General features: G+C 37.1%; 1 long non-coding RNA gene across 1 annotated transcript; it reads right to left on the bottom strand.

Moving 5' to 3' along the window:
• Positions 1 to 1,595: 1,595 nt before the first annotated feature.
• On the bottom strand, positions 1,596 to 9,819 carry LOC309608802. The gene is made up of 5 exons (XR_014233095.1): positions 9,743 to 9,819; positions 3,421 to 3,502; positions 3,179 to 3,269; positions 2,317 to 2,419; positions 1,596 to 1,705 (listed from the first exon to the last, which is right to left on the bottom strand). It is a non-coding gene; the product is annotated as an uncharacterized lncRNA (long non-coding RNA).
• Positions 9,820 to 19,597: the final 9,778 nt, after the last annotated feature.

Genomic DNA, 19,597 nt, shown 5'->3' with positions numbered 1-19,597 from the left:
CTTAGTGGGCTACAGTTTTATAATCAAAGGAAAAGACCACCTTGTTCCTCATTCCTGAGCAGACGTCAAGCTTCCATCATCAGCTCCTCCTCCACATCCAGCTGGGGAGTTTTCTTGTCCCTACGTGGTTAATCCAGGACTGTCATGGCACTGTGGAAAAATTATTTCACGTCTCAGTACAATGAGGGTCTTTCACTTTGCAATGCAATGTCACCTTTCCATAAATTATTGTTTTTTATGTGCAGAGAGCATGTCCTAGGGGTCATTAACTTACTGAGCTCACTGAGCAGGATGTGGGCCTCATGCCACCATTGTTCTATTGTTTTGGGGCACGTCTCATGCTTCCGTTGCATGGTTTTGTTGATACACAAGCCTGCTTCATTTTGTGGTTAAGCAAACCTGCTTTCTTAAGTGATCGTTAACTTACAGGCGTCTCCCATACTTTTCTTACTTACAATCCCCTAGTGGGATTAACTATTTAATTACCGACTTTGTCCCTTTACTCTGTCCCTTTCAGATTCATGTTATTATACATTTTTCAAAATCCATAGCATATAGAACACAAAGAGTGAACCCTCATTTAGACTATGGACTTCAGTTAATAATAATGTAGCAAAATTTGTTCATCAGCTGTAACCGTTGTAACACAATAATGGAAGGTGTTAAAAATAGGGGAAGGTACGTTAAGAGGAAGAAATGCATATGGGAACTCTCTGTATTTTCTGCTAAAGTTTTCTGCAAACCGAAACTGCTTTTTTTCTCATAAAGCTAAAATGAAGTCTGTTAATTTTAAAAAGCAGATGACTTTTAGTCAGCATTATAACTGTTTTTAGCACAGTGACCCCCACACTCATCCTTAACCTAGAACTGAAAGTTATACATGTTACACGGACAGAGCTCCAGTGAGCGTGCTCTGTACATGTGACATGAGTTAAGGGTCAAAGATCATTTGCTGCCACAATCCTTTAAACGAAAATCAGAAAAAGGCACTTTATTTTTTTACTTTTTAAAGTTATTTATTTATTTATTTTTGGCTGCGTTGGATCTTCATTGCTGAGCGCAGGCTTTCTCTAGTTGCAGCAAGTTGTGTGTGGGGGCTACTCTTCGTTGTGGTGCGCAGGCTTCTCATTGCAGGGGCTTCTCTTGTTGTGGAGCATGGGCTCTAAGTGCACGGGCTTCAGTGGTTGCAGTGCGTGGGCTCAGTAGTTGTGGCTCATGGGCTTAGTTGCTCCACAGCATGTGGGATCTTCCTGGACCAGGGATCGAACCCGTGTCCCCTGCATTGGCAGGCGGATTCTTAACCACTGCACCACCAGGGAAGTCCCTGAAAAAGGCACTTTAGAAACTGCTGGAGACACTGCTGAACAAATTAAAGCACTAACCCATCAAGAGAAAAAGACTGAGGCTGGAATCTGTATTTTTGCTTTGCTTTGACCACAGTAACTTTTGAAAGAGAATTTTTACCCATCCATCTACGCTTGCTGAAGGGTAAATATAATTTTAAAGATGTTTATTTTACAACACAGGCCCAGCTTACAAAGCAGTGTATCAGAATTACCTGTGGGGTAAACGAACAAACAGCAGCAGAAGAAGCACCAACATGGCTGTTCCCAGACAACAGATAATGTGAAGGAGAAGGTCAGGAGAAGAATGAACAGATTATCTTCATGAGCAAGGAAAACTGACTTCCTTTTCTTGAAGGTACCTAATTAGAGGTAACAATAGTATCCTGACCATCCAGATTATCGCACTTGATAAAGCAAACAAAACTTTACCATTACAGGAAAAAACAAAAGATATATATATAGCTCTTTTATATTTTATGGAAATCAGACTCCTATTCTCCAACTGAGACTGGGGTGAAAGGGAAACTGTCTCTCTTGATGATTATATTTCAAAGAGATGGCTCCCAGGTCTCTGGGAAAGACGTTCCTGGGTCTTTCCCAGAGACTCAGGCAAGAGGCTATGAGATTTACCTCTCAAACAGGCTGAAAGAAAGAATTTACAACTGCAAGTTTTCTAAAGTAAATGCTCTAAGAAAAGGGAAGTGAGGGATCTATAGTTAGGTAGACACCTGTCGAAAGTTTATACAAATTTAGGGAAATATCAGGGCTGTCCAGTTCATCATATACATACATCAATCTTGTTCAGAGGTACCCTGATACCCTTTAAATTTCTAGCAGAAGACCTAACAGAATATTTTATATGAGTTTGCAATATGGGTTGCATTTTGGGTTGCAAACAATTAAAAGACTCTTAGGAGAGCAACACAATAAATATTGTTTTCATCCACTCGAATTTAGACAGACTACTTACCCAGCCTTGGGCAAAATTTTATTTTAGTTCTTCTTTCTCTGTATAACTTGGTATTGAAGTTATCATAAGAGCGACAAGTGGTGCGGTAGGCTGCAAAGGGAGTCTGGGTTTTGGAGATTGGAAACAGATGATCAGTCTTGCTCTTTCCTCATCCATAAAGTCAAAAGACCCAATACCTGGATAATGCAGGTATTGATGTATCAAATGAAATAATGTGGATTGAAGCATTTACCAATAATTTGAGCTTTCTGACTTAAGTATACAGAAGTTTTAAGGACAAAAAAAAGAAAGGACTGCAGCGCCCCCTGGTAGGAACTCTTAGTAAATGAACTCAGGTAAAGCAAACAAACAAACAAACGACAACAAAACAAAAAAAACACAAACCAAAAAAACCCTTGGGTTTTTGGAGCAGCTACACAAGTTTCACTCTAGCAATCACTATTCCATTTCTTTATGTACAAATACCCTCAAATATGCAGACAAACATCAAATGCAAACTCTTAATGAGCAGCCCCAATGTTCACCTCCTTCCCTTTCCCACTCCCACAGCCTGTGCACATGCACACACACACACAGACACACACACACACACACACACACACACATCCAGGGGGGCTTTGGAATAAAAGCCTCGAAATAACTGATTCTGGCTGTGTCATTTACAGCCATGGCTTAAACACTTTAATATGGCTGCCTGAGAATCGTCTGGAGATCCTGTTAACTGCAGATTGGAATTCACTGGGTCCGAGGTAGGACCTGAGGTCCTGTATTTTTAACAATCTCCCAGGCAAGGCCTCTGCTGCTGGTGACAGGACATCCAACAACTTCCAGCCCTGGCATCTGCGCAGGCAGAAACACTCACTGCCAGGTCAGTAAAAGAAGCAGGTTCGTGAAGTCCTTAGAAGAGTCTCCTCCCAGAGCAGGAGGTCGTGGAGGTGATCAGGGGAAGTTTGCTTCGGGTAAAGAAGAGGGTGCCACACAACATAAAGAGGGGACCAGCCCCCAGGAGCAAGCAGATCTTGTTTTCAGGTTATCATCACCCCCACCCCTCCCCCACCCTAATTTTGCAAAACTCAGGTATAAGAAGGGAGGCAGACCACTCACCTGGGACAGATTTCAGAATTTCTACTCAGACTTCTTCAAAGCCCAAGGAAATAGTCTTCCTAAAACTCCACTTCTTCTGAGCCTGCCCTTGTGGAAAGGGGAGAAGAACAACTTAGTGGCTTTGAAAGTGACTTAGGGAGACCCGGGAAGTGACTTCCTTGATTTGGAAAGGGATGGCTACATGCTCTGGGTACTTCCCTCCTGCCTCTCGTGTATCTGGGAGGTGAATAAAGGGAAATGCACTTCAGGAGTAGGTGGAGGGAATTAGGGGTTCATGGAATGGTGTTCATGGTGTTAAAAACAAGATGAGCCCAAAATGCAGTCGCTTGTGCTAAGTCACTAGCAACCATTTCACCAAACTGAGACTTAACTATAGTTTTGATTCCCCCAGAAATGGAATCTTACACGAGTTGATCAAGAATTACCTGACCAGCAATAGCTATGTAATCTTACCATCACCTAAAGGAAAGTAACTTTGCATTAACCAATCCACTTTTTTTGCCTGGTATAAGTTCCTTGATGCTACTCCCCTCTGTCTGAAAGTTTTTCATTCTGTACAGTGCCTTGGAGCTCCTTTCTGTCTGCTAGATTGGATGCTGCCCAGTTCGAATCAATTTTTGCTCAAATAAACTCTTTAAATTTTTAATATTCCTCAGTTTATCTTTTAACAGTAAGACAATGTCTGCAGAGAGCAGGTCACAGGAGAAGGTAAGAATTTTAGTGGCCAAGATAACAAGTCCACTTAACTACCTACCTTTATATCATACAGACAAAAACCAAGTTGTTGACTGAGCAGATCAGGCCTTATACGCTGTGATAAAGCTTAGTGTTTCCTGTGCAAAACTAAAAATAAGAATCCCTTCCAGGTCAAAAATCCGACATAAGGAATAATGATTTTTCTTCCTCCTTCACAAATTACTTAAAATAAATAATAACACTTTTTTCAATGATTTTTGAATGACTAAAGAATGCTATATACATACTTTGTATGCATTATTTATTATCTATTTTATAGTGGCTGTAACACAGAGTGTAGGCAACACATATTGGGACTACCACGGAGTGAGCCTTTCACCAGCCAGAAGCTGTGGGCAAAAATCTTGAATGTCACTTTTGAGATTAGGTTAGAAGACTATGTTTTCTTTCTTGTTCTTTTTTTTAAATTCATTTTTGTTGGACTTTATTTGCTTTACAATGTGTTAGTTTCTGCTGTACAGCAAAGTGAATCAGTTATACGTATACATATGTCTCCTCTTTTTTAGATTTCCTTCCTATTTAGGTCACCACAGAGCACTGAGTAGAGTTCCCTGTGCTGTACAGTAGGTTCTCATTAGTTATCTGTTTTATACATAGTAGTGTATACTTGTCAATCCCAATCTCCCAAGTCATCCCACACCCCCCTTCTCCTCTTGGTATCCATAAGTTTGTTCTCTGCATCTGTCTCTCTATTTCTGCTTTGCAAATAAGTTCATCTGTACCATTTTTCTAGACTCCACATATAAGTGATATTATACGATATTTGTTTTTCTCTTTCTGACTTCACTCTGTATAACAGTCTCTAGGTCTATCCATGTCTCTGTAAATGGCACAATTTCATTCCTTTTTATGGCTGAGTGATATTCCATTGTATATATGTACCATATCTTCTTCTCCATTCCTCTGTTGATGGACATTTAAGTTGTTTCCACATCCTGGCTATTGTAAATAGTGTTGCAATGAACATTGGGGTGCGTGTATCTTTTTGAATTATGGTTTTCTCCAGGTATATGCCCAGGAGTGGGATTGCTGGGTTTCTTGTTGTTTTTATTGTTTTTTCTTTTTCTCTTCTTATTTTCTGCCTAGGGCTGCCATAACAAATTAGCACAAACTGGGTGGCAGCAGAAATTTATTTTCACACAGTTATGGAGGTTAAAATTCTGAGATCAAGTTGTCAGGAAGATGATGTTCTATTGAAGTCTATCAAGGAGAGTCTGTTCCCTGCCTTTCTCTTAACTTCTGATATCACCAGGAATCCTTGGCATTCCTTGGCCTGTACCAGTGTAATTCCTCACATGGTATTCTTCTCTCTGTGTCTGTGTCAGTGTCCAGTTTTCCCTCTTCTTATATGGATACCAGTCATTTTGGATTAAGGGCCCAACCTACTCCAGGATGACCTTGTCTTAATGAATTATATCTACAATGCTCCCATTCCTGAATGAGATTAAATTCTGAGGTGTTGGGGATTAGGAATTCAACATATCTTTTAGGGGGACACAATTCAACCCATAACACTATAGGAGCCCTTACTGTAGGGGAAGCAAGATGCCATGTTGTGAATAGCTGTATGGAGTGTCCCACTGACAAGGAATTGATGTTTCTGGCCACCTGACGGCTCCCGACTTCCAGATGAGTGAGTGGGGCAACAAATCCTTTTCCAGCCAACCTTGAGATCACTAACCCTGGTCAACACCTTGATTGCAGACTTATAAAAGAGCCGGAGGCACCTAATTACTCTGTGCCCAGATTCCTGAGCCATAGAAACTGAGACGATAAATGTTTGTTTTGTTATGCTGTGGTTGGGGTAATTGGTTAGGCAGCAGTTGGTAATTTATACATATTTGGGTATGCAGCAGGATGTGTTGCCATAACAAAGACCTAAAAACGTGGGAGTAGTTTTAGAACTGGGAATGAACAGAAACTGGAAGGGTTTTGAGGAATGTGTTAGAGAATGTCCAGATTCCCTTGAACAGATTTTTAATAGAGATCTGGGTTTTGTGGAGGCTGTTAGTGAGTGTTTAAAGGAAAGTGAAGAACATGTTACTGGAAACTGGAGGAAAGAAGATTCTTGTTAAATACTGTCAGAAAGTTTAGCAATTCTGTTATCTGCAGTTATGTGGAAAGCAGAAAATCTCCTAAATTGAATGGATTGATCTAGCTAAGGGGATTGCCAAGCAAAATGTTGAAGGCACAGTCTCGTTCCTTCTTGCTGTTTTGAGTGAAATGAGAGAAGAGAGACAGAAATGGAGGAAGGCATGTTTTAAACAAAATGGAGCCAGGGCTTTATGGATTTTAAAACTCCCAGCCTCTCCATATGGCACAGGATGGTAACATTAACAAATGGTTTCTGCACAAAGACCAAGTCAATGGTAATACCAGGAGTACTGTGGTCTAACAATGAAGCCTAGGATATTACTGTAAAAACTATTGTTTAACTTTCAGAAAAATTAAAACTAATTTTAATTAGTTTAGAGAACTGTAGAACTATAGTCACACTAAAGAGAACTATAGTCACACTAAATGTCCTTCAATGAGCTTAAGGCTATAACCCACAGATATTCTCAACCAAACAACAGGACTTCTAGGATGCTTACAGCATTGTCCCTCAGTGTGTCAGCAGGGGTCCAAGTTAGAAAAAGGTTTGAGTTGTTGTTGTTGTTTAATGGCAATTGCCCTAATGAAAGTCACAGGAGATGCACAACGTTTTTGAGAGAATGATATCAGCAGAAACACTGCCAATTTGGATTGAAAGGTCAGAGACAATATAAAATGAAAGAGGCATTTTATTGCCTCTTGACAATAAAGTTGGACCCCCAAATTTCTACTCTGGTGAAGTAGGCTGCGAACATTTCTCAGCTACAAATATTTGCTACCTTTTGTGATAAAAGAAGGATGACATAGCAGGTGAACAAAGAACACAGAGGGTGGAGCTGAGAGACACAGAGCATTATTCCCACATCTTGAAACATAATCAAAGAGCTTCAGGTGTTTGTCTGGCTGGATATTAGAATTGCTATGGACCAGTCACTCCTGTGTGCCTACCACTTTATCCCTTTTTCAACAAGAATGTCTATAGTTCTTATTCTATATCCCACCCTTGTATGTTGAGTGTGTGGGGAGCAGATAGCTTGTCTCTTTAGTTTCTCTGATCTATATTTCTACAGAAACTGTGCTCAGAGAACTACATCCAAAGAAACATCCACTTATGAATCTGATTTATTTGATAAGATTCTGCACTTTGAGCTAATGTTTTAGTGGTATTAGATGCTTGGGAATCTTGGGAGGGTGAATGTACTTTGCATGTAGGAGAGATGTGAATTACTGCATGTCAGAGAATGAATTGCACTAGACAGCCTCTAGGGGTCCCCAATGATCCTGCGTCCTTATGTTCATGCCTTCGTGTAATCCCCTCTACTTGAGTCTGTACTGGCCCTAGTAACTAATTTCTGATGAATACAATGCAGCAAAATGAATACATGCCACTTTTGAGATTAAGTTACCAAAAAAACTGTGAATCCTGTCTTGTGTGAACTCTCTTACTCTTTATTTCCTGGAACCTTATGAAGAGGTCCATGTGTGAAACAACTGCTGTCTACAGCCAACAACCATCAGGGGTCTGAGGCCAACTAACAGCCGTGTGAGTGAGGTTAGAAACAGATTTTCCTCCAGTTAAACCTTGAAATGACTGCATTCCTGGCCAGCACCTTGATTGAGAAACCTTACATCAGAGTGTCCAGCTAAGTTGCACCCAGGTTCCTGAGCCACAGATGCTGTGATATAATAAATTCTTGCTGTTTTAAGCTGTGAAATTTTGGATGTAATTTTTGAAACAGCAATAAAGCCAATAAAACCATCAAACATGGGTCAACAAATACAGGGAAAATGTAGAGTGCGGTTAGGAGAGGATTAAACGTAGATAATACTGAGCTAGACTGCTGAAATTTCTGAATTAGAATATTATTATTGTTAGTGCTTAAAATATTTTTCTCGTAAATGATATATTATGTATTTTAAAAATTCACTCAGGGATCTGAAGGTGGAGTCTGTTTAAATACCATCGGAAAAATATTTTCTGAAAATCAGCTGATATTAAAGAGTTCTACATGGGTGTTTAGAGCAGACAAATGATTCTTCTTATCAATTATTTGAAAATGGTATTACATTTATTTATATAATCTCTTTTTTTGTATTCCACCCAGATTCTACTTGCATTGTTCTTCATGTGTGCATATAGAGTTTACCTATTCCTCAAAACCCTTTGACAGTTTCATATTATACCTGGTGTAAAATTGAAAATTCCTGACCCATCCATATTACTATACCCATCACTTCCAAAACTATCTTTGAACAAATGACTGGCTTAGAAAGCTTCCCCCACACACAACAAATTTCCAGAAATAATTTACAGGGGACCTATGCATAGATGCTCCCTTTGCACCATTTTACTGCCATCCCCACCACAATTAGGATAAAAAGAATCCAAAAGCAGATCAAGAATTTTTATTTGAATAAATGTTTCAGGAAAAATAAGATAATTTCATAAAAATACTTCTTCGTTCTTTAAGAAATCATGGACAACTTAGACTGAAAAAAATGCTTATAACAGATGAAATTAAAAGGATAAGACATAAGAGAGAGATGAAAAATGAGCTGGCATCACTCAGCACAGAAAAGGAAGGTGAAAGTTGAAGGAACTTCTGCTAAGTTCCTTATCAGAAACAAAGGAATGCCTTCTGATATTCTGTAGAAACATCATGAAGTAAAATTGACTCTGCCAAACAAGTAAAAGCACTTTAAAAGGTGATTGTTATGAAAGAAGGAATAAGGAGATCTTACAAGTATAAAATCAGTATTTCTGAAGACTAGAACACCACAGAAAAAAGTTAAGCATTAATAGAAGATAACTCTACCCAAATAAGAGGACAACTAAATCTGAGCATTAATAGAAAAAAAAGCGCATCCTGGTGATGTCCCTTATTTTTAGGTATAAAGAACAAGTATCCTGCTTCTAATGAGGAATATCAACCTCACCTTAGACTTTGTCACAGCCCCATCAATGGCTGAAAATAAAAGAATAATGTCTACCCTGTCTGAGGAAAACAGCAAATGAGCCAAGCTCTTACAACCCTCCTGTTCTCATGCAAATGTAAAATCAAAACCTAACATTAGGAACTTACTGAATACAACATATATAGACTCTTTCTGAAAATAAACTACTTAACAAAGAAATCCGACAACCAATGGATAGTTGGAAATAAGAATCTCAAAAAATGTAAAGACATTGTACAAAATTACTGGAACTATAGATTCTCCACTAGGGCTAATGACTCTACTTAATATTGAAGTTTAAGTAAACACATAATTAATATTACTGTATATGATGAAGTATAGACCTGAGGCTAAACCACAGTTGAAATTATTATTACCCCCCAAAAAGGATGCAAATATAAGAAATATAAATGTGACTAAGTTCTTCCTCTGACAAAAGCAGGAATTCATTTGATAGACTTTTGATCAACCAAAAAATATAAAAATTAAGAACATTAATTTAAATTATAAAACTTACAGAGTGATATTGTGGTGCCATAAGACACCCGTGATCTCTGTCCCCTCTTTAACTTCTAAAATTTGGCATCTATCTGTGAGCAAAAGTGCCTCTGTGGGAGCTGTGGTACCCAGCACCACACACCAAGGTACTCAGGAAGACTACCTCTGCATTGGGTAACAGGCAGATATACCCCAATAAAACTGTGGAACAGGCAGGAGCCTATGAACAGGCTCCAACTTCTGGAAAAAGCTGACTTGCACAGATACATCTGGACAAGAGAGCCTTTATAGATGTTCAGGTTTCTAAAGAAGTTCTAGAACTCCGTAGGAGCAAAAAACAAACAACAACAACAACAAAAACCACTGAAATGGGTAAGAGGAACTTTACAAGCATCACCCCTCCCTCAAGGTGGCACAGCTTAGATAAGAAGGAGGCTGAGAATCCCTCCCAAGGGGAAAAGAGACAGTGGTGAGTGAGCACTGGGGTTCCCCAGCCGTGATGGCTCTTGACACAGAGTATGAAAGCAAGAGGCAGATAAGAATATCAGAGGGCATTAAAGGGATGCCTACTGACTGTGGTCTAGACTCGAGCACGAGACCCACCCAACAGCTGCTGGGAGAACTTCACTTGAGGATGCCCCCAACCACCTGTGGGCACCCTCAACGCCCCAGGTGCCAAACCCACACCTTCTCCCACTCTGTGCCTGGTCCTTTGTGTGTGTTCCTGAGGGCAGTGTTGGAAGCAAGCTTAGATAGACAGAGAGGATGCACAGAAAACAGGGCATGGTCTGAGCACAAGGGAGAAACCACAATCTTGAGCTACAGCACCACCTTCTAGAAGAGAAAAAGGAGGTTACCAACAGTCAGCCTGGTGTGTTGTAAGGTGGAGAGAAGGCATAGAAGCTTAAGAATTCTGCCAAAAGAGGGAGCAGGAAGTGTGGAGGAAGTGTGTCCATACAAGATGAGAGAAAGCCTCAACATGTAAGCAGGACCAACCAAAAGTATCTCTCACTTGAAGGCAGCTAGTAAAGATTGGAGAGGGTGACTGCTACTTCAAATGTGAAAACACTAATGCAAACCTCCGAGCAACATAGAATCAAAGACAGGAGGGAGGACTGACGCTGAACCCCCCCCCCCCACCTGCCCTCTCACCGGTGCCTCCGCCCAACCAGGTTTCTTTAAAAGTGATTGAAGACAGTAATTCAAAGTGCCTGAAAATCCTGCTACAGATAAACTGCATGTCCTGCAAGTTCTTGATCGCTTGAAAATGAAATTGCAGGAGAAGGGTGACACTTTGCAGAATGAGAAGCTATCTATGTTTTATAAAACACTAGTCCTCTCTTCATCCAGATACTCACACTTCAACAGTCCATCAAGCAACTGAAGGGGCAGCTCAGCCATATACCCTCAGATTGTTCAGCCAACTTTGATTTTTCTAGAAAAGGCTTATTGATGATCATGGATGGTGCCATTACTAATGGGAATGCCCAAAGGTCCTCTAATAACTTGACCGTGTCTGGGTTATTTCCTTGGACCCCAAAGTCGGGAAATGAAGATTTTAACTCAATCATGCAACAGATGGCTCAGGGCCGGCAAATTGAATATATAGATATAGAACAGCCCTCAACTGGAGGCCTTGGATTCAATGTGGTGACCCTCAGAGGTCAAAATCTGGGAGAAGTTGACATCTTCGTGAATGAAGTGAAGCCAGGGAGTATAGCTGGCAGGGATCAAAGGTTGAAGGAAAATGATCAAATATTGGCTATTAATCACATACATGCCACTGGGTCAGAACATTTCCCAACAGCAAACAATTACAACAAACCACTAGATCTTTGTGTCTGGTTGTGGCCAAGGAACCAGTCCATGCAAAAACTAGTAATTCTACCAGCCTAATCAATGCAACTCTGCCTGAAACAGTGAGTTGCAAATTTGGAAAAATACTTAATTGTCAATTATGCCTTTGATTTTAAGAAGTGTAAAGACATTTAGAAGGTGTCAGTTTACTTGTCATAGTTCAAGAAAGATGATTATATCTCCAAATGCAGCATTAACATGCTAAACAAGATATTTCACAGAGGATTTTTTGTTCTGTTTTGTTTTGTTTTTTCAATGTCCTATGATTCTCCTTGTTTAAGATTATTATTTAATATAGAGGGCAAATTGTAGAATTGGGTATAATTTGTTTGGTGATGGAAAGAGTTCCTTGGTGATATAACCACTTAATTAAGCTGAGAGTTTTTATTAGAGATTTACTGTTGAGTATCTTAAGTAAGATTTGGTTATTTGTTTCAAAAGCATTATTTTTGTAAATTACATTGGGTGTTTATGAGTAGATTATGGATACTGCACAATTATAGAAGTTTTTCTTTTTTTCATGTAAGGATGTATACTGAACAATTTAAAAGAATAAAAGTTTATATCTCCTTTAGGAATCTTTAAACTTGTTTTATAACGTTTAACAGATTTTGGCCTGCATCTTCAGAACACAAGCTAATAACTCTTATTTTTTTATTAAAAAAAAAAGAATCAAAGACACATGACATCAGCAAAAGTCATAGTAATCCTTCAATAATAAAAGTCAAAGACACAGAGATTTATTATTTACCAGATAAAAAACTCAAAATAGCTGTTTTGAAGAAATTCAATGAGCTACAAGAAAGCACAGAAAGGAAATTCAGTGAAATCAGAAAAACAATATATGAACAAAGTGAGAAATTTAACAGAGATAGAAAACACAAAATCAAACAGAAATTCTGAACCTGAAGAATTCAATGAATAAAAGGAAGAAGGCAGTAGAAAGCATCAATAGCACTTAATATATTAAGCAAATACCAGATCTGAAGGGAGAAACAGGGACAATAAAATAATAGTAGGGGACTTCAAACCCCACTTTCAGCAATGGACAGATTGCTGAATCAACAGGGAAAAGTTGAACTTGAACCATACTTTAGACCAAATGGACCTAACAGACACTTATAGAGCATTCCATCCAACAGCAGCAGAACATACATTCTTCTCAAATGCACATGGAACATTCTCCAGGATAGATCATATGACAGGTCACCAAACAAGTCTTGGCAAATTTAAAAAGACTGAAATCATACCAAGTTTCTTTTCCAACCACAAGAGTGTGAAAAGAGAAATCAACAACATGAGGAAAGCTGGAAAAATTACAAACATTTGGGAGTTAAACAACACTCCCAAACAAACAATGAATGAGAAAAGAACTCAAAGGGGAAATTTTAAAGTATCTTGAAAAAATGAAAATGGAAACAACACACAAAAATCAATGGGATGCTGCAAAAGCTGTTCTTAGAGAGACATTTTAGTGATAAATGCCTGTATTAAGACAGAAGAAAGATCTCAAACAAACAACCTAACTTCACAGCTCAAGGAGCTAGAAAAAGAAAGACAAACTAAGCCCAAGGTTAGCAGAAAAAAAGGAAATAACAGATGAGAGCAGAAATAAATGAAATAGAGACTAGAAAAGCAATAGAAAAGATCAATGAAAATTATTTGACACCCATATATGATGAAAACTAACAATAAGATGGGTATAGAATAAATTTAACTCAACATAATATAGGCCATATATGACAAACCCACAGCTAACATCATACTCAACAGTGAAAAACTGAAAGTTTTCCCTCTAAGATTAGGAATAAGACAAGCATGTCCATTCTTACCACTTTTAATTAACATCATATTGGAAGCACTAGGTAGAGAAATTAGGCAAGAAAAAGAAATAAAAGTCATCCAAACTGATAAGGAAAGAAGTAAAACTGTCACTATTAGTGGATGAAATATTTTATATATAGAAAACCCTAAAGAATCTACCAAAAAACTATTAGAAATAATAAATGCCTACAGTAAATTTCAGTGTACAAAATCAATATACAAAAATCTGTTGTGTTTCTATACTTAACAATGAAGCAGAAAGAGAAAACAGTCCCATTTACAATTGCAACTAAAAGAATAAAATACCTAGGAAGAAATTTAACCAAGGAGGTAAAATACCTGCACATTGAAAACTGTCACACTGGGAATTCCCTGGTGGTCCAGTGGTTAGGACTCCACACTCTCACTGCCGAGGGCCCGAGTTCAATCCCTGGTCAGGGAACTAAGATCCCACAGGTCGTGCTGCATGACCAAAAAAAAAAAGAAAGAAAAGAAAAGAAAACTGTGACATTGTTGAAAGAAACTGAAGAAGACACAAAGAAATGGAAAGACATAGCATGCTCATGGAAAGAAAAAAGAACAAAGCTTTAGGCAACACATGACCTGATTTCAAATTATACTACAAAACTATAGTAATCAAAACAGCATAGTATTGGCAGAAGAACAGACCCACAGATCAATGGAACAGAATTGAGAACCCAGAAATAAATCCACAGGTATATGGATAATTAATTTACAATAAAGAAGCAAAGAATATACAGTGGAAAAGGATAGCCTCCTCAATAAATGGTGTTGGGAAAATTGGACAGCCACATGCAAAAGAATGTAACTAGACCTTATCTTACACCATACACAAAATTCAACTAAAAATTAATTAAAGACTTGAATGTAAGACTCAAAAACATAAAACCATAGAAGAAACGTAGGCAGTATGTTCTTTGGCATCACTTTTAGCAATATCTTTCTGGATAGGTCTTCTCAAGCAAGGGTAACAAAAGCAAAACTAAACAATTGGGACTACATCAAACTAAAATGCTTCTGAACAGCAAAGGAAACCATCAACAAAATTAAAAAAAAAAAAGAAAACCTACTGAATTGAAGACATTTGCAAATGATATATCTGATGCATGGTTAATATCCAAAAATATACAAAGAATTCATACAACTCAACAACAAAAAAACAAACAACCCAATTAAAAAATGGGCAGAGGAACTGAATAGACATTTTTCCCAAGAAGACATATAGATGACCAATAGGTACATGAAAAGATGTTCAACATCACTAATTTTAGGAAAATGCAAATCAAAACCACAGTGAGATATCACCTCACAATCATTAGGATGGCTATTACCAAAAAGGCAGAAATAACAAATGCTGGCAGGGATGTGGAGAAAAGGAAACGTTCATACACTGTTTGTGAAAAGGTAAATTGATTTAATCTCTATGGATAACAGTATGGAGATTTCTCAAAAAATTAAGAATAGAACTACCATATGATACAGCTAATCCATTTCAGGATATTTATCCAAAGAATACTAAAACACTAATTCAAAAAGATATATGTACTCCTATGTTCATTGCAACATTATTTACAATAGCCAAGGTATGGAAACAACCTAACTGCCCAACGATAGATGAATGGTTAAAGATATGGTACACACACACACACACACACACACACACACACACACACACAAAATGGAATATTACTCAGCCATAAAAAAGATGAAACCTTGTCATTTGCGATGACATGGATGAACCTTGAGGGTATTAAACCAAGAGAAATAAGTCAAACAGAGAAAGACAGATACCATATGGTTTCATTCATATGTAGAATATAAAAATAAGTGAACAAACCAAACCAAACACGACAAACACATGGATACACAGAACAGAATAATAGTTACCAGAGGTAAAGGGGTGTGGTGGGGAGGGCAAAATGGGTAAAGTGAGTCAATTGTATGGTGATGGATGGAAACTAAACTTTTGGTGGTGAGCACACTGTTAGTATAAACAGAAGTCAAAATATAATGTACATGTGAAACATATATAATGTTATAAACCAGTGTTACCTCAATTAAACTCTAACAAAAAAATTTTATTTGCAAACATTAAATTTGAATTGCATATAGATTTCTTATATCACAAGGTACTTTTCTTTTGATTTTTTTCAACAATTAAAAATGTAAAAATTTAAAAAATATTTTTAGTTTGCAGGCTACAAAAAAGCAGGTAGCAGGATAGATTTAATCCACTGACCTATATTTGCTGATTCCTGATGTAAAGGTTATAAATTGGGAGAAAGGTGCCGTATGAGCTTGAGTCAAGAAATAACACTCAACAGTTTTGAGTACATACCAAAAAACTCTTAGAAATACATTTGGACTAAATTCATTAAGAACTCCTCTATATTCAATATAAAAATAGTCAAATGACAAAAGCAGAAAATTTACCAGAATGATCTACAAATGGCTCTAAAACATTGAACAGATACTCAACCTCACTCAGAATAAAAGCAATGTAAATTTTAATCCAAAATGTAAATAAGTAAATAAATAGTTACCACTAAAGACCTTAATAAGATTATAAAACTTTCAAATTTCCAAAAGAAGAATGCACACCTATATAGTACACAAAGAAAATATAGAAGATATAGCAAAAGTTAAGTCTAACACACACACACACACACACACACACACACACACACACACAAGGAGATAAAATAATGGGTAATATGTTATACAACTAAAATAAATGGGATAAAATCACATTAGTTGAAGTTGATGCTTGTATAAAATAAAAATTGCTAATCATGAAATTCATGTAAGCACAATGACTAAAGATATTGAAAATAAAATTATGGCCAAGAGCATATCTGAGACTTAAAATGAAAAAAATCAGATAAAGTGATTCAAAACAATGTGACTCACATATAACGTATATTGACAATTTTGCCCATAGTTTCTTCATATCAAGTTAAAAAATAAACAAATAAAATTCACAGATACAACTAAAGCCATTTTTCTCCTTTCTTCTCTCCCAGAAGTAACATCTAATCTGAGATTGGTACAGATAACTTACATGCATTCTTTTTATGCATTCACTATAAATATTTATTGATAAATAACACAGAGAATTGTTTTATGTAATCTTTGACATTGCATGATGCTCAAAACCCAAGTCTCTTGGCCTCTAGCTTTAAGACTTTTTTTTTTCCACTTTAGATAAATTCTCTTATTTTTACCACCATCCCCAACACAGCAGCCACACAATATTAGCTGGAAATTCACCCCACCCTTTTATTATTTTCTGAAGACCTAGATTGTACTTTACATTTTTTGTTGCTAAGTTTGTATTGTGTATATGTACTTTATATTTGAATTTTACTTACAAAGCCCTCCCAACAAATAATATGGAATGTAACCTAGTAGATGTTTTATGAACACAGACTGAATGACTGTATGAGTAACCTCATGAGAAGGTGATCATAGCACTTTATAAAAGGACTTTGAGAATTTAACTTCTAGCAGCTGCCTTATCTTCCATTTACATGCTCTGTATTTAACAACACAGAAACAATAGGAGAACTGTGTACTCTAAAAATAAATGCAATTCTTAGATTATAAAAGTTAGTTTTAACACTATCGATACACATTTTAGTGACTGAACTTCAGGCAAATGCTAAATTGGGATTCTGCTAGCTGACACACTTACTGACCATAGGTGTAAATACTTAAATGTGTCTAGGGAGATATTTGTGGTAAGTATTTCCTGTGCACAAAGGCAACTGACCTAATTTTGTTTGCAGTGGAAATTTCTGAACCTTAAACACAAAAAATTTCTGTGCAATATCTTTTTCTCATCAAAATGTTGAAAATGTTCTGAATATTGGTATAATCCACTATGGAACAAGCTAGAGAAAGTACATTTACTCTTTGGAAGAGTTTGTATTTGGTCTGGTGTTAATCAGTAGGTTCAGTTGGTGTTCAGAAGTCTTTAATTTTTGCGGTATGATCTGCTCCCCACTGCAAATGTGAAACATAGAATACATCTCACATTCATTTATTCCTTCAATATATATCCATGTAATTATGTTACTGAGTCCAAGCTTGTACTGCTCGCTGCACAACAGGCCAGTAAGTCGAGAGATAAGGTGTTGGGGCAAGGAATAGTGACTTTATTTGGAAAACAAGCAGCCTGAGAAGATGGTGGACTAATGTCTCAAAGAACCATCTTACCCGAATTGGATATCAGGCTTCTTTTATACAAAAAGGGGAGGGGGGGGTAGCTGTTTGTTGCAGACTTGGTGGTGCTGGCCAGACCCCAGAGACAATGTGATAATCCTTTGTTTTTGCAGCTGTCCACATAGGTCTGGTCATGATGTTCCCATAATCCTCCAACAAGACAAATGCTATTTTCTGTTTTGTAACTTTTAATCTCTATACCAATGAAAAATGTTATGGCTTTAAAGGTCAAGCCTGGGAGGCAGAGCCTTGAGAAAGGGATATTCTGTATACTTCAGGCAACATTCTTTTTCAAAGGTGCAGAGCCAGCATGACTAAGCACAGGCAACAGGACATAATGGTTAGAGCTAAAGGAATAGATCCAATATGAAGTCAGGTTTATTCTTCTCTGTTACAGTTATTCTCTGGCATGAGAAAACAGTCATGATTCAAGGGAAAATTTCCCTTTAATAGCAAAATAGACATAAGTTGATATTACCACACTGCAAATGAATTACAAATATGTTTTGTGTGCCAGATCTGCAGGAACACAGAAGAAGGGATAAAATGTATTTGATTTTACAATGAAGTACTGAGACTTAAACCAAAAATTGATGCTTAAGCAGTACAGCTAGATGCTAATGAGTGAGCGGGTCATGCAAAGTGATAATCTATAGCTACATGATGAATTCTTCAGTGGTTAGAATTTATTTATCTTCTCTGAAACCACATCTAATTTTCTAATATTTAAAAATTTTCTTAGAAGGCATTAAGTATTGTTTAATTGTTTAAATTTAGCAGGAATCATTTTTGTTTATGATTCCATATCTGAATAAGCTAGTTCATGGTGCACACAGGTTAATTTGTCAATCTAGGGCATAAGTGCGGTGACCCTGCTGTACACTGTAATCCTTAGTGACTTTTACTCTATCTCCCATCTCCATTGTCCCATTGCATTCCTCCAACAATTGATCATTTCCTATCCTCTGGTAGGGGAGAGGGAAGAGATCCTATTGAAAACACTGCCCTTACATCTCGAATATTTTTAGACAATATACCCTCCCTTCCCTTACTTACCATTACTGAACGCTAGTTTTCCATCAGTTATGAAAGTTTTCTTTTGTATTTTTTTCTTTTTTCTATTGTGGTAAAAGCACATAACATAAAATTTACCTTCTTAATAATTTTTAAGCATACAGTTAAACAGTATTAACTATATTCATATTGTTGTAAGACAGAGCTCCAGAATTTTTTCATCTTGCAAATCTGAAACTCTATACCCATTAAGTAACTCCCTTTTCTCCCTCCCTCCAGCCAGTAGTCTACTTTCTGTTTCTGTGAATTTTATTACTTTAGATACCTCTTATAAGTGGAATAATATACTGTCTTTTTATAACTGACTTATTTCACATAACATAGTAGCCTCAAGATTCATTAATATTGCAATATGTGACAGAATTTCCTTCTGCTTTAAGGATGAATAATATTCCATTGCATTTATATACCACATTTTCTTTAACCATTTATCTGTTGATAGACATTTGGATTGCTTCAACTCTTGGCTATTGTGAATAGTGTTGTTATGAACATGGATATATTTCTTTGAGACCCTGTTTTCAATTCTTTTGAATATATTCCTAGAAGTTGGATTACTGGATCATTTAATAGTTCTATTTTTAAACTTTGATAAACTATGTTTAAAAATACCATACCACTACCATAGTGGTTGTACCATTTTGCAATCCAGCCAACAAGGCACAAGGGTTCCAATTTCTCCACATCTTGCCAACACTTGTTACTTTCTCTATTTTTTTTTAATATTAATCATCTTAACATGTGTGAGCTGATATCACATTGTGGTTTTGATTTGCATTTCTCAGATGGTTAGTGATGATGATGATCTTTTCATATGTTTGTTGACCATTTGGATGCCAATTTGGAGAAATATCTATTCAAATCCTTTGCTCAT

This window comes from Balaenoptera borealis, assembly GCF_965194805.1.
Source record: "Balaenoptera borealis genome assembly, chromosome: 13".
NCBI classification, from domain to species: domain Eukaryota; kingdom Metazoa; phylum Chordata; class Mammalia; order Artiodactyla; family Balaenopteridae; genus Balaenoptera; species Balaenoptera borealis.
This window is presented reverse-complemented; position numbering and strand designations above follow the sequence as displayed.